General features: G+C 38.7%; 1 protein-coding gene across 3 annotated transcripts in view; it reads left to right on the top strand.

Moving 5' to 3' along the window:
• The window catches only part of SGCD (sarcoglycan delta), a 910945-nt gene that overhangs the window by 701952 nt on the left and 181360 nt on the right, over positions 1–27633 (top strand). The window lies entirely within an intron of this gene.

Raw genomic sequence — 27633 nt, 5'->3', positions numbered from 1 at the left:
CTACTATGTTCAAAGTATGTAGAAGGGCAAGAGCTTCAATGCAGGAAATCTAGTTCTAAAGCTTTTCTGTTAACCAGAGTCCCCGACCTAGCCTTTTTCTCTCATTCTTTCTTTTTGTCATGACAGAAGTGATTTCTAGATATTTTGCTTTTATTAACTGATATTGTCAAAATTAATTTCTGTTTCTGAGTGGGTTTTTTTTTTGTTTTGGTTGTTTCTTTGGTTTTTTGTTTGTTGGTGGAGTGGTGGAATTTGCTGGTTGAAGATTAGTAATGCATTTGCTCTTCCTAGATTTGGTTCATGTCCACATGCAAACAAAAAGTATGTGAAAGGTCCCCAAAGCATTATTTGCACAGTGTGCATTGATGAGCATAATTAATAAAATTCAGCAACTTGAGGCAGTGGGTAATTTTATCTGAATGCTATCTAAACTACTGAATTCTATTAAACTGAATTCTCTTAAGCTACCAAATTGCCAATATATTTACTTCCTTGTGTGCCTAGTAAAAGGGTGGGAGCTATGATGTTAAAATTATCAAAAAGAGCAATCAGTTCAGGTACCCTATCAGTGATTATAAAATTTAACTGTAAGCCATTACATACTGGGTTAGGCACTAATGTTCTAATAGTACTGTAAATGCATCCGTTGCCTTGAAGAAATATCCTAGAAGGAATCATGGGATAAAACTATAGTAAAAGAAGAGTCAAGTGATGATTCTATGTTAAATGGAGATTGCCAATTTCAAGCATTTAAGAATTCACTTTTATGAGCATTGCTTCAATCTATATTTCTCCCAACCTGGTAAGTGGGTTAGTTAAATTATCTTTTGAGTTATTAGTTGTACTTTAAATTAATCTTGTCTTTATTAAACTATTTTTGAGTATTATTGACACAGTGTTGTATTAGCTTCAGGTGTACAACATAATTCAACAAATTGGAACATTATGCTATGCTCACAAGTATAGATACTATTCATCACCATACAACATTCTTTTTTCTTTTTAATAAATTTATTTTTTATTGGTGTTCAATTTACCAACATACAGAATAACACCCAGTGCTAATCCCGTCAAGAGCCCCCCTCAGCCCATCACCCATTCACCCCCACCCCCCGCCTTCCTTCCCTTCCACCACCCCTAGTTCGTTTCCCAGAGTTAGGAGTCTCTCATGTTCTGTCTCCCTTTCTGATATTTCCCACACATTTCTTCTCCCTTCCTTTATATTCCCTTTCACTATTATTTATATTCCCCAAATGAATGAGAACATATAATGTTTGTCCTTCTCCGATTGACTTACTTCACTCAGCATAATACCCTCCAGATCCATCCACGTTGAAGCAAATGGTGGGTATTTGTCGTTTCTAATGGCTGAGTCATATTCCATTGTATACATAAACCACATCTTCTTTATCCATTCATCTTTAATGGACACCGAAGCTCCTTCCACAGTTTGGCTATCGTGGCCATTGCTGCTATAAACATCGGGGTGCAGGTGTCCCGGCGTTTCATTGCATCTGTATCTTTGGGGTAAATCCCCAACAGTGCAATTGCTGGGTCTTAGGGCAGGTCTATTTTTAACTCTTTGAGGAACCTCCACACAGTTTTCCAGAATGGCTGCACCAGTTCACATTCCCACCAACAGTGTAAGAGGGTTCCCTTTTCTCCGCATCCTCTCCAACATTTGTGGTTTCCTGCCTTGTTAATTTTCCCCATTCTCACTGGTGTGAGGTGGTATCTCATTGTGGTTTTGATTTGTATTTCCCTGATGGCAAGTGATGCGGAGCATTTTCTCATGTGCATGTTGGCCATGTCTATGTCTTCCTCTGTGAGATTTCTCTTTATGTCTTTTGCCCATTTCATGATTGGATTGTTTGTTTCTTTGCTGTTGAGTTTAAGAAGTTCTTTATAGATCTTGGAAACTAGCCCTTTATCTGATACGTCATTTGCAAATATCTTCTCCCATACTGTAGGTTGTCTTTTAGTTTTGTTGACTGTATCCTTTGCTGTGCAAAAGCTTCTTATCTTGATGAAGTCCCAATAGTTCATTTTTGCTTTTGTTTCTTTTGCCTTCGTGGATGTATCTTGCAAGAAGTTACTGTGGCCGAGTTCAAAAGGGGTGTTGCCTGTGTTCTCCTCTAGGATTTTGATGGAATCTTGTCTCACATTTAGATCTTTCATCCATTTTGAGTTTATCTTTGTGTATGGTGTAAGAGAGTGGTCTAGTTTCATTCTTCTGCACGTGGATGTCCAATTTTCCCAGCACCATTTATTGAAGAGACTGTCTTTCTTCCAATGGATAGTCTTTCCTCCTTTATTGAATATTAGTTGACCATAAAGTTGAGAGGCCACTTCTGGGTTCTCTATTCTGTTCCACTGATCTATGTGTCTGTTTTTGTGCCAGTACCACACTGTCTTGATGACCACAGCTTTGTAGTACAACCTGAAATCTGGCATTGTGATGCCCCCAGATATGGTTTTCTTTTTTAAAATTCCCCTGGCTATTTGGGGTATTTTCTGATTCCACACAAATCTTAAAATAATTTGTTCCAACTCTCTGAAGAAAGTCCATGGTATTTTGATAGGGATTGCATTAAACGTGTATATTGCCCTGGGTAACATTGACATTTTCACGATATTAATTCTGCCAATCCATGAGCATGGAATATTTTTCCATCTCTTTGTGTCTTCCTCAATTTCTTTCAGAAGTGTTGTGTAGTTTTTAGGGTATAGATCCTTTACCTCTTTGGTTAGGTTTATTCCTAGGTATCTTATGCTTTTGGGTGCAATTGTCAAAGGGATTGACTCCTTAATTTCTCTTTCTTCAGTCTCATTGTTAGTGTATAGAAATGCCACTGATTTCTGGGCATTGATTTTGTATCCTGCCATGCTACCAAATTGCTGTATGAGTTCTAGCAATCTTGGGGTGGAGGCTTTTGGGTTTTCTATGTAGAGTATCATGTCATCAGCGAAGAGGGAGAGTTTGACTTCTTCTTTGCCAATTTGAATGCCTTTAATGTCTTTTTGTTGTCTGATTGTTGAGGCTAGGACTTCCAGTACTATGTTGAATAGCAGTGGTGAGAGTGGACATCCCTGTCTTGTTCCTGATCTTAGGGGAAAGGCTCCCAGTGCTTCCCCATTGAGAATGATATTTGCTGTGGGCTTTTTGTAGATGGCTTTTAAGATGTCGAGGAATGTTCCCTCTATCCGTACACTCTGAAGAGTTTTGATCAGGAATGGATGCTGTATTTTGTCAAATGCTTTCTCTGCATCTAATGAGAGGATCATATGGTTCTTGGGTTTTCTCTTGCTGATATGATGAATCACATTGATTGTTTTACAAGTGTTGAACCAGCCTTGTGTCCCGGGGATAAATCCTACTTGGTCATGGTGAATAATTTTCTTAATGTACTGTTGGATCCTATTGGCTAGTATCTTGTTGAGAATTTTTGCATCCATGTTCATCAGGGATATTGGTCTGTAATTCTCCTTTTTGGTGGGGTCTTTGTCTGGTTTTGGAATTAAGGTGATGCTGGCCTCATAGAACGAATTTGGAAGTACTCCATCTCTTTCTATCTTTCCAAACAGCTTTAGGAGAATAGGTATGGTTTCTTCTTTAAACGTTTGATAAAATTCCCCTGGGAAGCCATCTGGCCCTGGACTTTTGTGTCTTGGGAGGTTTTTGATGACTGCTTCAATTTCCTCCCTGGTTATTGGCCTGTTGAGGTTTTCTTTTTCTTCCTGTTCCAGTTTTGGTAGTTTGTGGCTTTCCAGGAATGCGTCCATTTCTTCTAGATTGCCTAATTTATTGGCGTATAGCTGTTCATAATATGTTTTTAAAATCATTTGTATTTCCTTGGTGTTGGTAGTGATCTCTCCTTTCTCATTAATGATTTTATTAATTTGAGTCTTCTCTCTCTCCTTTTTAATAAGGCTGGCTAATGGTTTATCTATCTTATTAATTCTTTCAAAGAACCAACTCCTGGTTCTGTTGATCTGTTCCACAGTTCTTCTGGTCTCAATTTTGTTGAGTTCTGCTCAAATCTTTATTAACTCTCTTCTTCTGCTGGGTGCAGGATCTATTTGCTGTTTTTGCTCTAGCTCCTTTATGTGTAAGGTTAGCTTTTGTATTTGAGTTCTTTCCAGTTTTTGAATGGATGCTTGTATTGCGATGTATTTCCCCCTTAGGACTGCTTTTGCTGCATCCCAAAGTTTTTGAACGGTTGTATCTTCATTCTCATTAGTTTCCATGAATCTTTTTAATTCTTCCTTAATTTCCTGGTTGACCCTTTCATCTTTTAGCAGGATGGTCCTTAATCTCCACATGTTTGAGGTCCTTCCAAACTTCTTGTTGTGATTTAGTTCTAATTTCAAGGCATTATGGTCTGAGAATATGCAGGGGATGATCCCAATGTTTTGGTATTGGTTCAGACCCGATTTGTGATCCAGTATGTGGCCTATTCTGGAGAAAGTTCCATGTGCACTTAAGAAGAATGTGTATTCAGTTGAGTTTGGATGTAAAGTTCTGTAGATATCTGTGAAATCCATCTGGTCCAGTGTATCATTTAAAGCTCTTGTTTCTTTGGAGATGTGCTTAGAAGACCTATCAAGTATAGAAAGATCTAGATTGAAGTCACCAAGTATAAGTGTATTATTATCTAAGTATTTCTTCACTTTGGTTATTGGTTATTAACTGATTGATATATTTGGCAGCTCCCACATTCGGGGCATATATATTGAGGATTGTTAAGTCCTCTTGTTGGATAGATCCTTTAAGTATGAGATAGTGTCCCTCTTCATCTCTCACTACAGTCTTCGGGGTAAATTTTAGTTTATCTGATATAAGGATGGCTACCCCTGCTTTCTTTTGAGGACCATTCGAATGGTAAATGGTTCTCCAACCTTTTATTTTCAGGCTGTAGGTGTCCTTCTGTCTAAAATGAGTCTCTTGTAGACAGCAAATAGATGGGTCCTGCTTTTTTATCCAATCTGAAACCCTGCGCCTTTTGATGGGGTCATTAAGCCCGTTCACGTTCAGAGTTACTATTGACAGATATGAGTTTAGTGTCACCATGATATCTATTCAGTTCTTGTTTTTGTGGATTATTCCACTAAACTTCTTCTTAAAGGGGAATTTTAAGAGTCCCCCTTAAAATTTCTTGCAGAGCTGGTTTGGAGGTCACATATTCTTTCAGTTCCTGCCTGTCTTGGAAGCTCTTTATCTCTCCTTCCATTTTGAATGAGAGCCTTGCTGGATAAAGTATTCTTGGTTGCATGTTCTTCTCATTTAGGACCCTGAATATATCCTGCCAGCCCTTTCTGGCCTTCCAGGTCTCTGTGGAGAGGTCCGCTGTTACCCTAATACTCCTCCCCATAAAAGTCAGGGATTTCTTGTCTCTTGCTGCTTTAAGGATCTTCTCTTTATCTTTGGAATTTGCAAGCTTCACTATTAAATATCGAGGTGTTGAACGCTTTTTATTGATTTTAGGGGGGGATCTCTCTATTTCCTGGATCTGAATGCCTGTTTCCCTTCCCAGATTAGGAAAGTTTTCAGCTATGATTTGTTCAAATACATATTCTGGCCCTCTGGCCCTTTCAGCGCCCTCCGGAACCCCAATTAAACGTAGGTTTTTCTTCCTCAGGCTGTCGTTTATTTCCCTTAATCTATCTTCATGGTCTTTTAATTGTTTGTCTCTTTTTTCCTCAGTTTCCCTCTTTGCCATCAACTTGTCTTCTATGTCACTCACTTGTTCTTCCACCTCATTAACCCTCGTCGTTAGGACTTCTAGTTTGGATTGCATCTCATTCGATTGATTTTTAATTTCTGCCTGATTAGCTCTAAATTCTGCAGTCATGAAGTCTCTTGAGTCCTTTATGCTTTTTTCTAGAGCTACCAGTAGCTGTATAATAGTGCTTCTGAATTGGCTGACATTGAATTGTAATCCAGATTTTGTAACTCTGTGGGAGAGAGGACTGTTTCTGATTCTTTCTTTTGAGGTGAGGTTTTCCTTCTAGTCGTTTTGCTCAGTGCAGAGGGGCCAAAAACAAGTTGTATTGGGAAAAGGAGAAAAAGAGAGGAGAGAAAGAAGGAAAGAAAAGAGAAAAAGAAAAAAGGAAGAAAAAAAGAGAAAAAGAGAAGAAAAAGAGAAAGAAAAAGAAAGAAAGGGAAAAAAGGGGGTGGGGGAAGCAAACAAATCAAAAAGCAAAAAAAAAAAAAAAAAAAAAAAAAAACACGGGGGAGGGATCCCTGGGTGGCGCAGCGGTTTGGCGCCTGCCTTTGGCCCAGGGCACGATCCCGGAGACCGGGGATTGAATCCCACATCGGGTTCCCAGTGCATGGAGCCTGCTTCTCCCTCTGCCTGTGTCTCTGCCTCTCTCTCTCTCTGTGACTATCATAAATAAATAAAAATTAAAAAAAAAAAAAAAACCACGGGGGAGTATCTTCTGATTCTGTATACTTTAAGTCCCTTGGCTTCCCCTGGAACTTGTCTGTCTAGCTGGTCTTCTGGGGGAAGGGCCTGTTGTGCTGATTTTCAGGTGTTAGCTCTTGGGGGAGCTGCTCTGCGCCCTGCCTGGTTCAGGGCTCAGTGGGGGTTGTTTACCCCGTGAGGCCCCAGGACGAACAACTGCAGTGGTGGCGGCCAGCTCTGGAGCCATGGAGTCAGCTCCTGCAGTAACTGTCTGCAGGGCCTGGGGGCTCCGGGTTGGGGCCGCTGATCTGCTCAGCTGGGGCAGGAGCGTCCTCGCTGTCCTGGGCCCTCCCGGCCTCTGCCTGTCCCATGGGGAGGCCGGATCCTGGGCTGTGTCCCGGCGCCCTGTGCTCCCGGGGCCTGCTCTGTTGGATTTGCGCTCCCGGCGGGTGCAGCACCCTCCGTGGAGCCGCCGCCCGAGCCCCTCCGAGCTGCTCCTGGGCTGCAGCCCCCTCTGCACGGAGCCTCTTCCTCTGCCGGAGCCGCCTCCGAGCTGCTCCTGGAGCCGCGCAGCCCCCTCCTCACGGAGCCTCTTCCTCTACCCGAGCCCCTCGGAGCTGCCCCCGGCAGCGCAGCCCCCTCTCCGCGGAGCCGCCCCCGAGCCCCCCCCCCCCCCCCGAGCTGCTCCGTGTCCCGCCGTGCGCGCTGCAGCCCTTAGGGAGCTCGGCGCATCTCCCCGGGGCGCAGGTGTCTGTTAGTGTCCCCGGGAGCCCAAGGGCATCCCCGCCCTCCTGGGGTCCTGCTCTAACTCCCTGCGAGCCCCTTTCCGCCCGGGAAGGTCGGTGCAGCTCCTGCTCCTCCGGGACGGGGCTCTCCTGTCCTGGGGACACTCGCCCCGGCCTCAGCCCGGCTCCTCGTGGGCCCCTCCCCCTTGGAGGTCTTTTGTTTCTTTATTTCTTTTTTCCCGTCTTCCTACCTTGATAGAAGCGTGAACTCTTCTCACTGTAGCGTTTCAGCTGTTCTCTCTTTAAATCTCAGGCCAAATTCGTAGATTTTCAGGATAATTTGAAGGTTATCTAGGTAATTTGGTGGGGACAGGTGACTGGGGACCCTACTCTTCCTCCGTCTTGCCCCTCCTCCCACCATACAACATTCTTATAATATCATTGACTATATTACATATGCTGTGTCTTTTATTCCTCTGACTTATTCATTCCATAACTAGAAGCCTGTATCTCACACTCCCCTCCACCCATTTTTGCCAACTCACCTCCCCTCTGTTCTCTGTATTTCTAGGTCTGATTTTTTTGTTAGTTTATTTTTTTTTCAGATTCCACATGTGAATGAAATCATATGGTATTTGTCTTTCTTATCTGACATCATAATACTCTCTTAAGTCCATCCGTGTTGTTGAAAATGGCACTATCTCATTCTTTTTATGGCTATGTAATAGTCCTGTGTGTGTGTGTATACCACATCCTCCTATTCTGTATTAAACTTATTTAACTCATTATTTCAGAGTGATAATTTCCTTTAACTGGTGTTGGCCCCTTTTTTGTAAAGGGCCAAATAGCAAATATTTTATACTTTTATTTTTTATAACTCTAAAAATATAAAAAATGTTCTTATCTTGAGGGCCACCAAAAAAATAGGCTGTAGCCTATAGTTTGCCAAACCTTCTAGCCTATATTAGTGATACTTCTATAAATATGTAGATGATCAGCTAAATTGCATGTGGTATAAGGGAGCATATTTGGGTAGAATAGTTGATGTGTTACATAAAATGCCCTGAGATAAGTTTCCTTGGCATACAATTAGAGTCCTGTAAAAGAATTGAAAAAAAATGTTAAAGTTTTTAAAAATGGAAAAATAATTTTAAAAAGGAATTGAGAAATGTGTTTAGAAGACTTGAAAGGGGATACGGGATTACATCTCTTAGGCCAATATGCAGGAATTGAACTTTTTGCAAATATTCAGCCAGTGTATCTGAAAATCAGTGGTCATCTGACCCCAACTCAAAAATACCCTTGATTGAAAGCTTAAAAAGTAATGATAATAACAGAAAGCTTATTTGGGGCTACCTTGGTGCCTCAGTGGGTTAAGCATCTGTCTTCAGCTCAGGTCATGATCTCAGAGTCCTGGGATGGAGCCCTGCATTGACTCAACAGGAAGTCTGCTTGTCCCTCATCTTCCACCCTTCCCCACACTCATGTGTGCACTTCCTCTCTCTCTCTAGCTTTTTCTCAAATTTTTTAAAAAGCATAATCTAATCTTGAAAAATCAGTGAGTTAAATTCAATGCTTTCACATCATTTAAGGAAAATAAAGTTTCAGAATTCAATGTTTTTCATTGTTCTTAAGAAAGTATTTTCCTTCCAAAAATAGTGAATAAAGCTCTTTAATTTAAATGTTTCTGACAACAAAATAAATATCTCCTCACTGAAGAAAAAAAAAAAGAGATACAGATATGCATATATAGCAAAATCTACCCGTAAGTCCCATGAGTTCTGAAACAGTGCCCATATCCATCCCCTCTTCTCCATCACACACACCCTGTGGGCTCCAGCCAGCACCTTCTCTCATCTGCACCATCGTGACAGCCTCCTTCCTCTCTGCTAACTTTCTCTCTTAGCCTCATAATCCAAGTCAAAGCCAAAGTAGACTTTTTGAAATATCAGGTCTCTCTACCCTTTACCAAGGATTCTCTGTTAACTTCCCATTGCACTGGAAATAAAATCCTAACTCCTCACAAAGACCTGTAAAACTCTCTCCTAAATGTTTTTCATCAAGGGCTCCTTGTGGTCATCCTGTTCTCAGTTTAAATGTTGCCATTCTAGAAAGACCTTCCTCATTTAGCACAACAACCATATATAAAATATCATCCTAGTTTCCCCCCACCCCTTGTAACTGTCATCATTTGACATTCTTGTTTGCTCAAGAATATAGATTGGCAGAGCAGAAGATTGTGCAGATTTTTGCTTCCTGTATTCCTGAGCCCTACTGCAGTATCTAGCACATAATATGTGCTCAGTAGATGCTTGTGAAATTAAAAAATAAATCATTAAAAATAAAGTGTCACCTACATCTGCTTTGCAGGGGTAAGCATGGTTAACAGTTCAGTTAGCCATTTCCCATAAGCATATTTTTATAAATAAAACCATACTTAGCATACTCTTCAGTACTTGTTTTCCTCCAAAGAAGATGTAAACAGTAAATTTTCTGTATCTAAATAATATCTAAAAGTTTAAGACCTTTTGTGAGGCATAATTGACATGGAATAGATCATACCTATTTAAAATGTGTACTATGATACATTTCTGCAAATGTATTTTATACATGAAATCCTCACCACAATCAAGATAATGAGCATATGTGTCACCCCTGAGAGTTTCTCCCGTGCTGCTTATTAGTCACACCCACCCTGTTCCCAACCCAACTTTCTGTCCTGTACTTTCTGCCCTGCACATTACTTTGCATTTCTTAGAACTTTACATAAATGGAATCGTATAATTTGCATATGTGAATAGTTTTAAAAATACATTGTCTAAATTGCTTCATCAAGATCTCATAACCATTTATTTAATATCCAACCGAAGAATTTTGCCTGTAATTGGGCCATCTTGGCTTGGCTGGGGAGAGATAGCAGAAGTGGCTCAGATCTTGACTATTTCCCTTTTAGATGCCATCAGAGCACTGAGAAGGGACTAGAAAATAGCACTCTAGGCATGGCAGCCAGGGTAGAATTTGTCTCTTTGGATTTTCACAAAAAGTAAAAACAGATATGCTGGATCAAAAAGGCAGAATGCAATACGGAGCTGGTAACTTAGTCCCTAGGGCTCACCTACCCTCAAGCACAGAGTAATTGCCTGCTGAACAGAACCGGGTTCTGATAGCACAGAAGGTGGAGAAGGATGGTTGAGCAGGTGACAGTAGAATTTGCCATCCTGACTGACTCATAACCTCACACGGTGCTCACATGACCCTCACGTGTAGCATTTTCCCCCTCCCCTCTGGCAATGTCAGCTTACTGGTTTTTTTTCTGATGCACCTGACCATAGACCACCCTTGGGCGACTTCTCTCAGAAGAAACATCTGCAGTATCATTTCCCCATAGGTCACAGCTGCCTTTATTTCTTCATCCCATTGAAGAGATATCAGTGTCCATTTGAATAAGATTACTCAGCCCCTCTCAGTGAGGATAACTAATGAAGCAATAGTTCATTCTGCTTCTGTGTTTCATTGATCTGAGCGGAATTGGGGTTGGTTAAGCAACCCACACAGTGTTCAATACTGTATCGGATTTCATTACTGAAGGTTGCAATCCTGTAGAGTCACTACAAATGATTAGTATGAAAGCACTCACTCTGGAAGATATATTAATGAGAAAATGTTCATTGCTACAAAAACTTCCATGTGGGAATTGAGTGCAAGTCCCAGGATGTGCTAGCTTTAGCCACATGGATGCATAGATTCTATAAGTATCGTGCAGCTCAGAAAATAGATTGAAAAGGACACGCACTAAATTAACTACTCTTCCATGACATCTAAAGACCAGTCTGTCTCTAGAAATACTACTTGAATGCATTAGCACAGAATATTGTAAAGTTAGGAGATATAATGCCAAAAAAAAAACCTCTGTGTCTAAATCCACATTTCTGTGTGCGAGGTATCTTTTTTAGTTCCCAAATACAACTACAAAATTTTGGCAAGAGCTATTAGTAGATAGGTTGAATGAATGAATATGAAAGGAGACTTTTAACCACAAAGTCCCATTTTGAATAAAAGTGGCCCATCCCTACTTTGGAGAGACTGTTTACCTTACTTTCCATGATGCTGCAAGTAAATGGTGCTTTTATATGATTTAATGTGAAGTGACATTGGAAGGGAAACTAACATTTCTTGGGCAGCTACTATGGGTATGTTGTGCCAGGCCTATAGCAGTAAGAACGTTGTGTGGTGAGTTTATTTCTATACTCACTTCAAACTATACTTCTGGTGGGTATAGTGGTTCTAGCCCATTGCTATATGGAATTTAGAAGTTTAGGAAAGGAGGGATAGAAAAATAAGTTGGAGGGGGATAAAGATATGAACTTACTTTAAAGAGCAAAGTAGAAAATTATCATAAAAGACTTGAGATTTATAAGTCTTTTAAATGTCCCTATCCTATAAAAACTCTCATATTTTAAGATGGTCTCACTTACTAAGACCTGTGTTATAATTACAGTATTTAAAGTGGGGCTTTAAAAGTTGCCTGCACCAAGAGACAGTATTGCACCATGGTTAAACCCATGTGCTGTATTTTTGAGTTCAGATGGCAACAAGTGCTACCAGTTGACAGATGAGTGACCCTTGAGAAGTTTCTTAATTTGGCAAGTCTTGCCTCCTTGCCTGTAAAATTGATATTAATACCTACATTGTGGTGGTTATAAGTAAGATAATATTTATAAAGTCCTTAATACAGAACTTGACATGAAGTGAGTATTCCTGAAATGGTAACTCCTGCTCTCATTCCCTTCTGACAAGGACAATGACAGTAATGATAACCATGACAGTGACAGATATTTTCACCATCAGCAGCATCATCATGTGGCCCACATCTCACCTGATGTTTGAACTTGCTCTGAACCAGATGGTCTTTCTCTTCTTCTTGAACATCATCTTAATGTCAAACTCAGTGCCCTCCAAGGAAACCCATTTCATAAAAAATAGCTTTTAGCTTTAAATATTTCTTTCACTGAATTACAGTCTTCCAGTGTTCAACTCACTTTTTCCTCATCCTTCTGCTTAAAATGTTTTATTACTGGCACAGTCTTTCCTTTTATTTTTTTCCAATCTTTCTGAAAAAAAAATAGTTTTATAGTACATGTCAAGTACATTAAAAATGTTTATACACTTTGATCCGGGAATGATATTTCCACTCATTTTCAATCTACAAAGAGCCAAACATAATAAAATATTTCAATAATAAAGTGTACACAGCCGCCAGTGCTATACAAAAACAAGGCTAAGGGTTGGTTCATATGAAAGTCTGTATGCCACATATAAAATGGGGTTTGGAAGTTTCCAAGTTATGAAAGTTGAGAAACTCCTGCATTCACCTTGAAAGTCAGAGCAGAACATCCTCACTGTACATTTTTACATTGGGATATGTAATCTCTTGTTTTAGGGAAGGATGAGTTTCTTAAATTCCATTTTGATTTTAGTATGATGTGAATCAAGTTTTATTCCACCAGTCCGAATTATCAAGGCACATGTAGGCCAAAAGTTGAAAGCCCCCAAGAAGTCAGTTAGACCAATCACCTCACTTAACAGAGTCCCAAAGCTCAGAAAGGAGGTAAGATGTACCTAAGTTCTACCAAGTAAATGTCAGAATGAAAATCCAGAATTGCAGTCTTCTTCCATCCCACCGCATTGTATGGTAAATGATTTTTCTCATGACATTGTTTGGAACAATAAGCTGAGTTGTGCATAGCCATTTGCCTCTCCTGTGGAATTATTTCCTGGAAGGTATGTTAAGTTCCAGAGAAAATTCAAAAGCACTGAAAAAAAAAAAAAAAAGGAAATTAGAAACAACAGTGGATAATACAACAAGAACAAGCTTCACTATGCCTGATCTAGTCACTGAGCTGATAGTGTCTACTTCAGAAATTTATTGTGAGGGCTAAATGTAGTAACTTCAGTGACCCACTTTATAAACTATTACCCGAGCTCTTGGAATGAGAACTTACAACAGAAGTTGCAAACTGAATGCATCCCATAGATACAATCTACTTGCATAATACAGTATTTTTTTCTTTTAAGATGAATTTTTTAGATATTGAAATAGCTGAAGATTTCACATTTTAAAAAATCTACATTTTATGATTCTCATAAAAAATTAAAACGCAAACAAAAAAAGAAAACAAAGTCTGGAGAGTGGTTTGATATTTCTAAAGGCTGGATCTGAATAAAAGATACCTCCTTTAGATGGGCATTTGTTCTCTGGTTGGCCACAGTCTCCACCAGGCATTATCGTCTCATACGCAAACTGCTTAAGTCACTTATGTGATGGGTCCCTGAAACCCTTCAGAGCACAGCCCCTTGTTTATCGAATTGAGAATGTGTGTATCTTGTCGTGCAAGAGTTTAGAAATTAGGTTGGCTTCTTAAGATTCATAGTCACTGAAATTAAAAAAGGGATTCATAGTCACTCATAACTCACGGTTCCTTACTTTGTGTTTTGTTTCTTTCTTATTTGCCCCAATTTCTCCTAATGGTATGATTCCTGTGGGTTTGAAATTGTATGCAAGCTCGGCAGTGTGGTTTAGCAGGGTCAGAGTTTCTGGAAGCGGAGGCTCTGGCCCACTCCAGCCATGCCCCTCCCTTCCTGAGTCTCCTAGAACATGCCTTCTTTTCGTCTTGCTTCCTAACCACTACAGAGCATGACTGAGGAGGAGGCAGATTGAGAAAAGAACGTTGAAAATTTGGATTCAGCATTCTCGGCATGAGACAAAAAAAAAAAAAAAAGTAATGTGGGATGGCAGACAAGTACGAGCTTTGTCTGAAGAGGCTCCATTGACAATTTAGTGGCAATGAGAGGAGCCGTGTCTCTGGTTAGTTTAGAAACCAAATGAAGGCTGCGGTGGCTTCTCCTCAGTAAGCAAAACAGCTTCAACTCCCAGCTGAACATATTGCACATAAAACAGTATGTTCCATGCTGCTTGCATGGAACATGAGCATCTTGCTGTCTTTAATTAAGAAGTTAACTGGACCATGAAGTATTGCCCAAGTAAATAAAAGTGATTTGTACTAAGTCAGAGGGGTGCATACGGCATCTTTGCATTTCTTTGTTCACACATAAATTATGGAGATTATTAAAAAATGGAAGGGTCATCTATAAGCCCATCTGCACTGTGGAGCTCATTGCTATTCCCGAAATGTATCTATCTTTTTGCATATTGTAATTTATTGTGGACAAGAGTATGAAGCAGCTGCTTACTCATTTTTTTAAGCAAACAATCTTGAATAGATCAAGGCTTCATACTATGGTTGGTTTGTTTGTTTATCCTGGGAAACAGAGATAGTTGTTCAGAGGCTTTTGGTTGCTGTAGAATTAAAATGGGCTGATAGGGTTTTTGTTCTTCCTTTAATTTGGGAGAAACTGACTGTGTGTACTTTTCTTAAATAAGGGTCATGCTGGAAATTATGAGTTTACTGAGGGCTGTGGTCAGATCTCACTTAGAACTGTAACAGCCAAAAAAAAAAAAAGTTATAAAAAAAAAAAAAGAACTGTAACAGCCAGTTTTGGTAGTAGTAGTTCCAAATGCCACATGAGGCTAGGGACGGATGTCTGGCTGTATGATTTGAGGGCCTTTGGTCAGGGAGGCTGCCCCAAATTCTTCTATATTGCCTTTGATGATGCCCACAGATCCACGATTCAGATCTTATTTACCCGAAGACTCAGAAATGTGTATTAATACCAAGCCCCTACTGCAAATACTCCTCCTCTTGTGCACATACATACTTCCACAAGGATTTGAGGTAGCTTATGCGAACTATTTATAATAATATAGTAACAACTGATATAATGGATTACGATCAGGAAAAATATAAATTACAGTAAAAAGCAGAGCTAGGGACAGTGTAATAAAACACAGGAGATGGGCTCTTGCTAAGCCTGGAGTTGATTATGAAGTTTCCAAAGAGAGAAACCTTTGCATAAGATCTGTGTTTACCCTCCAGAGATTATACAATGTCCTGGATGGGCAGGAGAGTTAAAGCTGGCAGTTCAGTGTTCCAGAAAGTACACTGGATTCAAAGTTAAGGAATCTGAATTTTCTTCTTATTGTCCTACATCAGCCATGAACACTTATCAAGTCATTCCTCTTCTCCCTCAATTTCTTCATCTCTGAACTAAAAAATGGAATATGATCAATGGTTTTCTAAACTTTTCTTTAAATCATAGAATCCTTTTGAAGCCAAATTTATCTGAGACACCAAAATTCAGATAAGATGGAAGCTCAGCTGCTGTGCCTGAGCCAGGCCTGAGCTCTGCAGCCTGTTGCCTTGCCTGCCCAGTCTTCCTGTCAACAGCCACAGGTTGCCTAGGCCCTGGCAAGGTTCAATACACCACAGTCTGAGAACTACCAGATTAGATGAAAACCTAACCTTGCTGTATCTAGGTCTTTGCTCAGATGGCACTTTCACATGAACACCTTCCTTGACCACTCCATCAAAAATATATCCCTTACCTAGCAGTTTCATTTTCCTTCGTTATATTATCATACAAATTACATAGGTATATTTATTTTCGTCTATCTAGTATATGTACTCTACTATATAATTTTATATTTATGTATTTACCAATTTGCTTCCCCTATTACTATATAATCTCCATGATGGCAGGGACATAGAAAGATAGTTACTAAGTGATGTTTAAGAGCAGGCTCTAAAGCACCAACTTCCTAGAATAATATCCTGACTCTTAAGCAAATCCCTTGACTTTTTCTGTGCCTCACTTCCTCATTTGTAAAATGGACATAATAATAGCACTACCTCAAGCTTATTACAGAATCAGAAGAGTTCATTTATTTTACATAATTACATAAAATTTACTGCTTATAGAATAGAGTGTACACTATTGTGTATACAGTGTATAGTGCTCTTGAGTGTAGAGCATTATATGAAATTTCAATACAGTAATTCATTATTTGCCTTGTTTACCACTGCGTGCCTGTTCTAGAGTAGTGCATGTCACATGGAAGTAAAGCAAATTGTGAGTGTGTATGTGTGTGTGTTTAAATGAATAAATGAATGTTCTCTTAGGGTACTTCTGGCTCAAAGATTCCATAAAAGCTTCTCATCTCGGGTAGAGAGACAAAGACAAGTTCTCTTTTATAGACCTTCCAGATTGATTATCTGTACCAGCCACCCACCACAAATTCTATTATGTTGAAGAGGACATGAATAGCTATGTGGCATGAGGCCATGGGGAAGTGGAACAGACTAAGTGGAAGAAATAAAAGCGGTATGAAAGGTACTAAAAGCCCATCTTTCCCTACTTTGCAGTTTGGTCCTGCTATAAGTCTTGATTCCTGCCATCTACAGGCTGATGAAAGCTCCCAAGAGTGGCTCTGTATTACAGAAAGGAAAGTTTAAGAGAATAAAATTAGCACTGCCAGCCCTTCACATCCTTGAGCTCCTCTTCATCATCACTATGGCATATCAGCATTGTCTAACTCCCGGTTTCAGGAACATTCCAGCTGCTTATAATGACTGTTTGGTGCAAGACTGCTTCTTGCTTATCTCCTAAATAACATTTAAGAGGGAAAAGTGCCCACCAGAGTCTACTGTGCTTTGGTTTATGTTCCTTTAATGGTAGAAAGAGTCCTACTTCAGTTAGGTGGCATCTCACAGCCAATGATACCTGCTGAGGATTTGGGGAGTATAATGGAGAGAGAAGGCAACTTTAAGGAAGAAGGATGTTTTAATACATTCTTAAAAGTTGTATTGTTCTTCACTCCAAAAGGGCTGGCAAAAATATCACCTTAAAAAAATTGCTTCAGTCAAAACATACTCATCTCCTGGCAACTTTTGTCATACCCAGAAGTTTATATTGCCGTGGGTGTGTTGCACTGTTAGTCTTAATTTTTAAGAACTTTTTCATTTGTAAAATCAGTGATAATTTTTGAGGACATGTGATTTCAGAGGCTGAAAAATATATATGTCTTTGCCATATGAAATTATAAGTAAATAGTTACTCTTACTTTGATTTTGTGATCCCCATCAGCAGTTGAGTGTAGCCTGTGATGCAGTGCTCTGTAAATTATCACCAGTGATGTTTTAAATGGCAGTTGCCTAAATTATGAGTGTGGGACTTTCCACTTCCATGAATGATTCTGTTTTTATCAGCAGAGATTCTGCCTCTAGGCAAATACCAAAAGGCCCTCGAAGTAAATGAGGCTTTTAAGACTAATAAATATTTTGCAGATGAACTTGTTGCATTTTGGAGAAAGATGAAGAAGAGGTAGACTGATAAAACCCACTGTGTTGAAAGAATGAGACAAGCAGGCTACTCTGTTTTTCCCTTGGCTATGTGCAGTGAAGGTAGATTTCTCTCCCTAGTAAGCCACAGCTTTCATTTTGTAACATCAAGAGTCATGGAAACAAAAAGTGACATCTCTCTACAGTAATAGATAAGTACAGATGGTCTGATAATTGCAGTTTTCCAATTTCAAACTGTGTAGATTGGTTTTAGCACTTGGTTAAGGCTCCGGCAGTTATGTTAAGAAATATGAGAGGAATGATATGGGAAGATGAATTTTCCTTAAGTAGCACCCCATTAACAGATGAGAAATGCATGAGTATTCATTCCATTGGATGGATATAGAGTTTCCATGTTTGTTTCTCACATTAGTTGTTAACAAACCAAAGTTTTTCATTTCTTAGCATTCTCAATAATTTTTGACTAGTCTTACCATGTGAGTTTCCTGAAAGGTGGAAATCACCCTGTGCTTTTGAGTGCTGCCACAAAGAGTTCACTGAATCACCAAAAGTTTCTTGCATCCTATCTTAACAGCACTCTGGTTGGGGAGATACAGGAAGAAGTTTAATGAAAAGAAAACCAAATCTGATGCCATTACAACAGAGTTAATATAAAAAGATGGCCAGAGCCAGCAGAGTTGTGGTCTATGCAAGACAATTACCCACTCTCTTTGGGTGAAGATAGGGGGAACTGTTTCTATCAGGGTTCCTACCACCACCACTGCCCATAGGACTCATGATCACGGGGGATCCAGCAATGTTGATTATCTGGTAAGGTTACATGGTTTTGATTTTTAAAGTTGGCTCATATGGCAACTGTTGAGCCATAGGAGTTGGCTCATATGCCTGTTTAAATCACTCCTGAAAGGTCCTTATATCACCACAGAGTATAGTCTCCATGGCTTTGTGTGCACAATCTTATACAGTAAACTAAAGTACAAGAAAACCACTGGGGCTAGGCTGGTTGGAGGAATGAAAGAATCCACAATTGCCTGTACTGTTCTGTTGAAGTAGGAACAAATTGCTACCAGGAGATGGGGTGTGATTAGAAAATTTTAAAGCATTGCTGAGTGTCCGCAGGGTTTTGCTGTGTTCTTTTAATATTGAATATATGTAACTCTAATACATGTTGAAAGATTTGCTGTTCTGGAGATTAAATGAACTAATAGGTGCAAAATCACCTAGCAGAGATCCTTGCCCATGGTAATTGCTCATAAATGAGTGTTGAATTTGAATATAAATAATGTGTGATTAGGCCCTCATGTTGTAAAAGCTAATGGCTGCAGTTCTCACGTAACATTTTCTCATTTATTCCTTATAATAACCTTAGAAGAAACCTATCATTTTGATCTTCTCTTTAGAGAGGAGCAAATACAAGGGTCAAGGGAGAACGCATCCCTCACGTTCCAACCCATGTTCATGAACACCTGTATTCTCAACTCGGATGCATATTACCTTAGGATAGTAAATAGTACTTAGTTGTTGGCCTATGCTTTTTACCTGACCTGCTTTCCCTGAAACCCTTAAAAACATGCAGAACCCTTGCCAGTTCCGTGAAAAGGAGAGCATCTTATTTCCTTTTGCTGTCAATTGCTTTCTCTGGCTATTCCTTAAACCCCTTCAGATGGCCTCTGTTCTATAGGTCTGCATCATACAATGGCCTTCCTTTGGATGTCATTGTTTTTTCTCCCATTCAAATCACCAGTCTCCCTCTATACCATTACTTTTCTCTGGCCGTGTCTTCTGTTAGAATGGTATTATTTTATCTATTTAAAAATAAGCAAGGATCCATGTGTAGATTAGGTCTGACTCTGGGAAAATGCCCATGAAGGTCCAAATATATTAGGTTCAATAGCTATGATTTTGTCTAAAACCTTAGACTATGAGTTACTGGTTTCTCATTCTGAGCCCATCAAAATGAAACAAATAGAAAGTTCTAAAGATCTATAGAAATTCCAACCAAAGATCTGGACTCTCTTAACTCTGGTTCCTTATCTGAAACTCCAGAGCACAGAAAATATGAGTGACTATTGTATCAATTCTTCCAGTTCTTCAAACAGCTGGTAGCATCCTAGATTCATAGGAGAGAAGTTAATTTATTATATATAATGGATGTCTTAGGGCATTGGAACTTAATTGCCTCTGGGAACCCCTTTGGAGAAAGGATTATGTCATCTTCATCCTAAATTCAACTTCTCTTACAAATACTTCAAATATAATAAGTACAAGATCACACTACCATTCTTATTCCTTGAGTTGTGTCTTCTTATCAACCGAAACTGACATATTTGCAGTCGTACCCCTACAAGTGCTTTAAGTGCTTTGGGACAAATTTTTCTTCTTCTTGTAAGATGAGCACTTTTCTTTCATCTTCTTTAAGTATTATGGTGGTTGTGCCTGCCAGTCAGTGTAACACTTGTAATTTATACATTTTCTTGATCCAGTAGTCATTCATGGCAGCCTAGAGAATAACGGAATATCTTCCTGACCATTTGTATAATTTATAATGAAATACACTGTATTTGGACACCATTGACATGTCCATCATTCTAGGATTTTTTTACAGTGAAAGTTCACATGATGAACTTGTCTTGTCCTGCCCACCTCCATCTAGCCGTCTGGTGTCCCCTGCACCACACCAGCAGTGTACAAAAGTGGAACTCTCACTTTTCTCTGTGATCATAGCCTTGGTATATCTAACTTTTCTCTGTGTTCTTAGCCTCACACTGGCTTACCCTGGCCCATCCTCTACTCATTTCTGAATCTGCTCTTGGCCTCTCTCACTTCTAAATCATCCTTCCTTTATGGCCTTGCCCTAAGCTGCTTCGTTAGCTCGCTTCTGCTTCTCCAACTTTGATGTACACATCCGCCCTTTACTGCGGTGGGGCGGATGTTTCTCTTTATTTGATTCTGTAGCCTTCAGCCACCCTGGATTATCATCCTCCCTGGTCTCCTCTAGTCCCAATGTGGAAATGCTCTCTCTGGATGTCTCCGTCCCATCAGAAAATGGAAACAGGGTGATGGTGAAGGTAATATAGCATAGTAGCAAACTACCTATGATTTAAGTCAGACTAAAACTGGATTTGAAGCTTAGCTCTGCTACTCACTACTTTGTAACTTAGGCCTTATTACCTGATGTCTCAAACCTCAGTTTCTCTCTCCATGACATGGAGTAACTGTATGGAGTATTATACAGTTGTCTTAAAAATTAAATAAGAAGACAGACAGGGTTCTTAGAGTGGTACTTGACACTTAGCCCCTCTCAATAGGCACTATTATAATTAAAAGCTTCAGGGTAGAAGAAAACCTGGAGAGAGGTGTTGAAGGATTGGTAGTGTAGGCACCATTGAAAATATAAATAAGGTTCCTTAGATTCCTCTCCATTTATTAATGCTGCTTACATTGGTCAGATGACTGGTTTTGAATCCTACCAAAAATTGCACCCTCTGAGCTGAAGCAAATAGAAAGGGAAATCTCTCTTTCCCAGAAGCCAAAAGCCATTTCCCAAGAGGTGTCTGTCCAACCAATACATGCAAATGCTTCTGTGATGGTTTCATCAGAGGTTGTTCAGAATATTACACACCAATATTAGCCTTAAAGAATGATACTGGGGCTGTTGCCTCCTGGTTCACGGGGTGTACCCACAAGGAAAAATAGAAACAAAAGCAAAGGTAGGTAGCCCCACTTGGCACAGTTGATTGACTTTAATAGGTCCTGATTATGCTGCTCATATTCCATGAAATTAAAAAGCTTACAAATGTTATGAGCCATTACCCTTCCATTTAAGGGAGCTTATGACATGTTAGCAACATTTAATGAAATTCTTTTCAAAATGCCATCGGCAGACTCACTAAGACACTAAGATTCCATGTTGAAATTCAACTTGAAGAATTGTTTGAGAAAGTTTGTTCTCTACCTACCTGTCTTTGTAATGTATGGAATCCACCTTAGTTTCTCATCAGTCAGAGGATGATTTGTGAGTATCATGAAGTGTTTCTGCTTTGGCCGTAAGAGTGTTTCCCAGCTTAAGAGGAGATTACAAACACTGCCTGGTTTGTGTTTGTGCTTAGGATGTTCAGAAGAGCCTGCGTTTTCACATGCTTACAGATTTCAAAACTTAGGTGCTTTCTATTCAATTCTATTTGTTGAATATCTGAAATATTTTAGCAAATATTCAAAATGTTGTTGCTGGCCCCCTCTTCAGTGAGCTCTTAAAATATAATTTGGGAAATAAGACATTGTTCAAGAAGACAATTAAAGCATAGGAAATGAGATGATTAAATCCTAGATTATAAATCCTGATGATTTATACAATAAATGTTCAAAAAATAAAAAATATTACAGTCAGTCGAGTGGGAATTTTTATAGATTATAAGAAAGATGAGTAGTGAGACACAAGTTATTTAGGAAAAATTAATTCTGGTAAATCTTACATTTTAACTTCTAGGATGGGGCTTTTTCATAGTAATATCCATCATTTTGTCCATTTGATTCTAAGGGATTACTAGCCATATGTGTTTACTCTATATTTTCATTAAATCCTCTTGGCAGTCTTTAAAGGTACATCATTTGATCTTCATTTCATAGGTGAGAGCTAGAGCGCAAAATAATTAGGTAATTCCTTCCAGCTACTATGTCGAGCAGTCAGAAATCAAATCCAGATATGAACTATCCCAAAGCCTGTTTTCTATCTCAATTTTAATCTGCTTTAGAGTACAGATTATATCAAGGCAGTGCCCATCCTATCCCACTGCCTTTTGAGCTCCTTGCAGGCAGGAGTGCTGTTGTAGGATTTATTCACCATTGTATTCATTTGTCTACCACAGACTTGGTACCCAACAAATATTTGTTGAACACATATGTAACTGATAGGTTAAATAAGCACAACTCATCATTAAAATGCAACTTAATAGTCTGCACTATTCTTTGGAACATAAGTTAAGGATGCTTTTTTCCTCTATCCCTCTCATGAAAACTTGGGCAATTCCTAGTGGATTTTCTACCCACTTAAAAATTATAAGCATCATGGTAGTATTTAAAGAGACAAATACAGACTCAGTTTGGAAATTTTAAATATCTCATCTAAGATACTGATCAACGTTTTAAACCTCTTTCAGAATTTAGTGTTTGGGTTTTTTCCCCCTTGATAGTCTTTATTGGTGGCTTCCTACTTGGAGGAGGAGGAGGAGGGCAGCTCTTTTTAGCTGTCTCCACTCTCACCTTTTGATTTGCTAGCTGTTGGCTATAGTTTTAGAACTTACTTAGGGTAGTTAGTGGTGGTTGAGGCTGGGACAGCTGTTACTTGTCTGGGTGACTTTATGCCATCTAGGACCAGTAGGTGATTTAGCTGACTTCTTTCCTCATGGGGCATCTTCTGGATTGTTTTAAGCTTCTCAGTTCTGGAAGCACAGTACGTCTCTCACAACTCCTATGAACAGAAAGAGGCAAAGCATTCCATCCCTGGAGAGGGTGCTTCACTGACTCCCTTCCATTCTGCACAGAAACCTCTTGTCTTCCAAGAAGTCCCTTTGGAGAGGGCTTCTGATATCACCAAGCACAGCAATCTCTATCCCACTTGAACCATGTCTTATTTCTGAAAAGTAATCTACACCCTTTCCCTGACAGATTCTAAGAGCAGCTCTCTTCTACTTCCACTACTCTCCATATTCCCCTGGTCATAGGAAACACATAGCAAGATCTCAGATCCAATTCATTCAAACCTCGTTTCAATGGACTTGAGGTTAGAAAGTAGCAGCCCCCTCCAAAAATTTCCATTTGCAAATGCCCTCTCTTCCACTTCCTTGATGTTTGCATCTTCTTGAAACCAGTGAGTGTGTTCGTGGATATTTCCTCCATAAATTTGGCTTATTTTGATCTGATCTCTTATTTTGGAATCTCACATCAATTACATCTTGATGCCTGGTTGAATATTTATATTTTTACTGAAGTATAATTGACATGTAGCATTAGTTTCAAGCATACACCATATTGATTTGACATTTGTGTACATTGCCAAGTCATCACCACAGTAAATCTGGGTATCATTGGTGACCATGCAAAGTCACAACTTATTTTCTTGTGATGAGAATTTTTATGATTTATACTCTTAGCAACTTTCAAATATACAATACAATACTAGTGACTGTGGTCACCATGCACTATATTACATCTCTATGACTTATTTATAACCGGAAGTTTATACCTCTTGATCCCCTTCACTTATCCCCCAACGATCTTCATCTCTGGTAACCACCAATTTATCACTGTATCTATGATTTCTTTTCTGTTTATTTGTTTTATTTTCTAAATTCCACATATAAGTGAATCATGGTATTTGTCTTTCTCTGTCTGACTTATTTTACTTAGCATGATGTCTTCAAGGTTCATCCATGTTTTGATAAATGTAAAACTTTGTTCTTCTTTATGGTTGAGTAGTTTTCCACTATAAATACATATCTCATCTTCTTTATCTGTGCATCCATCAGTGGGCACTTAGGTTACTTCCCTATCTTGGCTAGCATAAATAATGCTGCAGTGAACACAGGGGTGCATATATCTTTTTGTATTAGTGTCTCTGTCTTTTTTTTGATAAATACTCAAAAGGAAAATTAGTAGATCATATATTTATTTTCTTTTTACTTAACTTTTATTTTTATTTAAATTTAGTTAATTAACATATAGTATATCATTAGTCTCCGAAGTAGAGGTTAGTGATTCATCAGTTGTATATAACACCCAGTGCTCATCATACCACGTGCCCTCTCCCTAATGCCCATCACCCAGTTACACCATTCCCTCACCCGCTTCCACTTCAGCAACCCTCACTTTGTTTCCTATGATTAAGAATCTCTTATGGTTTGTCTCCCTCTCTGATTTTGTATTTTGTTTTTCCCTCCTTTCCCCTAGGCTCATCTGTTTTGCTTCTTAAAGTCCACATATAAGTGAAATCAGATAATGTATTTCTTCTTATTATTTTTTGAGGCACCATCTCCATAGTGGCTGTGCTGATTTACATTTCTACCAACAGTGCATGAGGGCTCCCTTTTCTTTACATTGTCACCAACACTTGTTATTTCTTAATGATAATAGCCATTCTGGCAGGTATAAGGTGATATTTCATTGTGGTTTTGACTTGCATTTCCTTGATGACTAGTGATGTTCAGCACCTTTTCATGGACCTATTGGCCCTCTGTGTGTCTTCTTTGGAAAAATTTTCACTCACATCATCTGTCCATTTTTAATCAGATTTTTTTATTGCTGAGTTGCATGAGTTCTTCATATATTTTGAACATTAATCCTTTATCAGAAACATGATTTGAAAATATCTTCTCCTGTTCAGTAGATTGCCTTTTCATTGTATTGATGGTTTCCTTCTCTGTGAAGAAGCTTTTTAGTTTGATGTAGCCTCACTTGTTTATTTTGCCTCTGTTGCCCTTCCACAAAAATCATTACCAAGACCAATATCAGGGAGCTTACTGCTTATATTTCCTTCTAGGTTTCATGTCTTTCATTGAAGTCTTTAATCCATTTTAAGTTCATTTTGTGTATGGTATGAGATAGCAGTCCAATTTCATTCTTTTACGTATAGCTGTCTAGTTTTCCCAACACCATTTACTGAAGACACTGTCCTTTCCATTTTATATTCTTGATTCCTTTATTCCTAATAAATTAATTGACTATATATCCGTGGGTTTATTTTTGGGCTCTCTCTTCTGTTCCATTGATATATATTTTTAGGCCAATCCCATAGTGATTTTATGACTATAGCTTTGTATTATAGTTTGAAATCAGGGGGCATGATGCCTCCAGATTTGTTCATCATTTTCCACTTTGCTTTGGCTATTCAGGACCTTTTGTGGCTCCATACAGATTTTAAGATTGTTTGTTTAATTTTGTGAAAAAAGCCACTGGACTTTTGATAGGGATTGGAATCTGCTAATTCCTTTGGGTTAATATGATCTTTTTAATAATATTCTTTTGATTAATGATCATGGAATATTTTTCCATTTATCTGTGCCTTTACTTACTATCATTAATGTCATATAGTTTTTGATATATGGGTCTTCCATCTCCTTGGTTAAATTTATCCCTAGGCATTTTATTTCTTTTCTTATAATAGTAAATGAAATTGGTTTCTTAATTTCTCTAAGAGTTCATTGTTTGTGTATAAAGGCACCAAAAGTTTTGTATATTGATTTTTACCCTACAGCTTTACCATATTTGTTTAGAAGTTCTAATAGTTTTTCAGTGGAGTCTTTAGGGTTTCATATATCAAAGCATGTCATCCTCAAATAGTGGCATTTTTACTTCCTTTTAAATTTGGATACCTTTTTTTGGTCTTTTTCCTGGCTAATTAATAGATATGGCTAGGACTTCCAATACTATATTGAATAAAAGTGGCATGGGTATGCATCCTTGTCTCATTCCTGAGCTAAAGTTTTCAGCTATTTGCCACTGAGTATGATATTAGCTGTGGGCCTGTCATATATGGCTTTTATTATGTTAAGGTATATACTGTCTACATCTGCTTTTTTGGGAGTTTTTAGAATGGATGTTGAATTCTGTCAAATTTTTTTCTGCTTTTATTAAGAAAATTATGTAGCTTTTATCCTTCATTATGTTATCATAGTGTATCACGTTGTTTGGTTGTGGATGTTGAACTACCTTTGCATCACTGGAATAAATCACATTTGTGAAAGATCCCTTTAATTGTTGAATTGTCTTTTTGAATTTGGTTTGATGATATTTTGTTGAAAATTTTTGCAACTATGTCCATCATGAATATTGGCCTATAATTTTTTTATGGGATACTTGTCTGGTTTTGGTATCAGGGTAATACTAGCCAAAGATGATGACTCTGGAAGAATTTTCTCCTCTTCAGTTTTTTAGAAGAGTTTGAGAAAGATAGGTATTAAATATCCTTTGGATATTTAGTAGAATTCACCAGTGATGTGAAGCCATCTGGTTCTGAACTTTTGTTTGTTGGGAAATTCAATCTCTATACTACTAATTGGTCTACTCAGATTTTTCATTTTTTATAAAACCTTATTTTTAGTATCTTCCTAAAAATTTTCTTTGACTGACTTTCAGGGTAAAATGAGTAGGAGTGCTGCCTTAACTTGTTCTATTTTATGCTGCAAATAGGTTATTGACTACATGATAGAAGGAAGAAAATGTTTATGCCCATTTGGGATGCCCAAATGAGTAGAAAGTGAAACAGTAAAGTCAGTGGCCAGAAGAGAGGCATTTCTGCTTTCATGCCTTTCCTTGCCACTACCCTGCTCTAGGCCTGGAGAAGTATGCTGACCTTTCTTCTTGTAAGATCTAACTTAAAGGAGATATTATGTGTTTTTCCTTGCTATTGAGTTTCTGTGGGCCTGCTTTGGTATGCTTCCAGAGGAATCTTGGTTAACAAATTTTCCTTGGCTTTTCAGATCTTCAGGGTCTTTAGAATAATATATTTGACATAATTGTCCTTGAATAAGGTAAGTTAAGTGATTGGCTTAAGGTGATTCCACTGGATGTTAGAGTGATGTCATTTAGAGCAATTCACTTTATTATTATTATTTTTTTTTTTTTTAAGGAAGAAAGCAAGCTTGTGTGCCTGCTCTCTCTCTCTCTCTCAAATAAATAAGTCTTTTTTAAAAAGAAGGGTTTGGCACCTGGGTGGCTAATTTGGTTAAGCGTCTAGCTCTTGATTTTGGTTCACATGAGCTTGGGATTGTGGGATAGAGGCCCATTTCAGGCTCCCTGCACAGCGGGGAATTGGTTTGGGATTCTCTTTCTCCCTCTCTCTCTGCCCCTCACCCTGCTCACACTTGCACACAAATGCGTGCTCTCTTTCTTTCTCTCTCTCCTCCCCCCCAATAAATAAATAAATAATCAATCTTTTTCAACAAGTAAGGGAAGAAAATAAGTATTTGAAGAGCAGATGAGAAAAATTGCAATGGAAAGTTGGTATTTCAAATAGAACTGACCAGCATTTGGCATTGAATATGCCCTTCTTTTGTGTTTGTTGCCTTCTTTTTAATACCTTACTTCACTAACTCCAATATCTTGGAATATTCAAGGATGAGGGTTCAGAATGACTTTTACTTCATGTACCTAGAGACTTCCCTTTCATGACTGACAGGCAATATCCCCTGTGAGTTTCCTATCATTTCAATCTCTCATCTCTATTCTCAGAGCTCTGTGATTGCCCTGTTC

The sequence above is a fragment of the Canis lupus genome, chromosome 4 (genome assembly GCF_011100685.1).
Source record: "Canis lupus familiaris isolate Mischka breed German Shepherd chromosome 4, alternate assembly UU_Cfam_GSD_1.0, whole genome shotgun sequence".
Classification (NCBI taxonomy): Eukaryota; Metazoa; Chordata; class Mammalia; order Carnivora; family Canidae; genus Canis; species Canis lupus.
Note: the sequence above shows the minus strand (reverse complement) of the source record. Positions and strands in the feature narration are given on the sequence as shown.